Source organism: Urocitellus parryii, chromosome 10 (genome assembly GCF_045843805.1).
Source record: "Urocitellus parryii isolate mUroPar1 chromosome 10, mUroPar1.hap1, whole genome shotgun sequence".
Taxonomy (NCBI): domain Eukaryota; kingdom Metazoa; phylum Chordata; class Mammalia; order Rodentia; family Sciuridae; genus Urocitellus; species Urocitellus parryii.
Window position 1 is genome coordinate 8,282,861 of NC_135540.1, and position 2,145 is coordinate 8,285,005.

General features: G+C 41.8%; 1 pseudogene; it reads left to right on the plus strand.

The window, feature by feature from the left end:
• Positions 1 to 522: 522 nt before the first annotated feature.
• LOC113184260 (ADP/ATP translocase 2 pseudogene) lies at positions 523 to 1,454 on the plus strand (annotated as a pseudogene).
• The last annotated feature ends 691 nt before the right edge of the window (positions 1,455 to 2,145 follow it).

The window sequence follows — 2,145 nt, forward strand, 5'->3', positions numbered from 1 at the left end:
TAGATATAAGACACCTGACTATCAAAGGAATCCCATTTTGAAAAGAAAGACCATCAGAAAGTAGAGTAGTGTGAATATGAAATTGAACGAACCTTCAAATTGAACATAAAGGGGTGTCATAATGTCCGTCCTTTTCTTCTTCCCCACATTTCATAAAGGGATCTTTCAACTGATCAAATGTAAAAAGATGACAAGAGGTAATTTATATTGTTCACATCTACTATTTAATGACTCCGCTGAGAAATGAAAGCTAATTTCTCCTGTGTTTGCATACACTGCAGACTTGTCTCATGTTGCATGTAGCGCTTGCAAGGCTATTTGTCTATCATTATGTGAAGTTAGATATTGACGTGCAACTATAGCAAAAGTTTCAGGAAGTCTAGTTGCTTAAGCTTTTAAATTCGTGTCTTTCAGTGTGTGAAACTTATACAAATTAAAAAATACTGTTGTGAGAGGCTGGGAGTCAAGGCTGTTTCCTAGCCCAGTCCTGTCTTCTAGTTGTCTGCCTTGTCTTCTTCCAACATGACAGATGCTGCTGCGTCCTTCACCAAGGACTTCCCGGGTGATGGAGTGGCTGCAGCCATCTCCAAGACCATGGTAGCACCCATTGAGCAGGTCATTCTGCAACTTTAGGTGCAGCCCAGCAAGTAAGTCATGCAGACAGGCAATATAGGGCCATTATAGGTTGCCTGTCCTCAAGGAGCAGGGAGTCTGTCCTTCTGGCGTGGTAATCTGGCCAATGTCATCAGATACTTCCCCACCCAGGCTCTCAACTTCATCTTCAAAGATGAAAACTAGCAGCTCTCCCTAGGCGGTATGGGCAAGAGGTGCTACCTTGCAGGGAACCTCCCATCATGTGGTGCCACTGGGGACACATCCTTGTGTTCTATGTATCCTCTTGATTTTTCCGAACCAGTCTAGCAGCTCCTTGGGGGGAAATCAGAGCTGAAAGGGATTTCAATAGGCCTCAGTGACTGCCTGGTGGAGATCCACAGATCTCTGAGACGAAGGGCCTGTACCAAGGCTTTCCTGTGTCTGTGCAAGGCATTGTCACCTGCCAAGCTATCTGCTTTGGTGTCCAAGACACCATAGATCCCAGAGTGCTCACATCTTCTTCAGCTGGGGGATCACACAGCTGCCTTGGCTTCCTTCCCATTTGATACCATTCACCTTTGCATGACGTAGTCAGGGTGCAAAGGAACTGACCCCAGGTACACAGACCCTTGAGCGTGGAGGAAGATTGCTCCTGGTGAAGGAAGAAAGCTTTTCTCCAGGGCGCTCAGTCGAGAGTTCTCAGAGGCATGAGTGGTGCTTTTGTGCTTTTCTCATATATGAGATCAACAAGTTTACACAAGTTATTTCCAAAGCCTTTGTCCCTGTGGGCAGCCATGTTGTATTATATAGAATATCTTCAGTATTCTGGACAGAATCCTGGCTGGCTGTTCACTGGTTGAAAAGGGGGAGGAGTATTCATCCAGCCAATTCTTTTAAAGATATTTCCATGATAATGAAGATACTGATGGCACTCAAATATATTCTTTATTTCAGTAACTACTGATAAGTAACAAATTCAAAGAAATAAAAGTATCTGAACACAAACCAAAAAAAATACTATTGTGAACAATGAAAGGTCAAGTAGGGGAATCCACTTAAAAAATTAGGGATCACACTAAAAACCATCTTCCTAGAAAAGTAAGTCAGTATTATTTGTGAATTTTATGAGAAAGAAAGGCTAATTCAACTTACAACTTTAACTTACAGAAACTCAGTTGATTTTCAAATTTAAAGTAATATGTGAGCTCTCATTTGCCTAAAATGGGTTTTCAAAGAGATTCGATATTTCAAAGACATTCATGCAGCTTTTAACATCTTGTTTAAATTATGCAAATCCACCAAGCTGCCATTGTTGTGCTTGTCTTCATGGTGTCCTCCTTAGGAGGCTGCCAGCTGGGGACACGAATGGTATCTTTGATGTGTGTCTTTCTTCTAGAATTATTAGTAGCTGTGACCTTTCCCCTTACTCTCAAGTGCTCTGGAATATATTTATTATGCTGCCGATGTCTTTCCTTTTATTTTCTCCTTGAATCGTGTGATTATACTGCTCCTTATTTACACGACCTAATTTCAATCACTTATTAAGCTTCC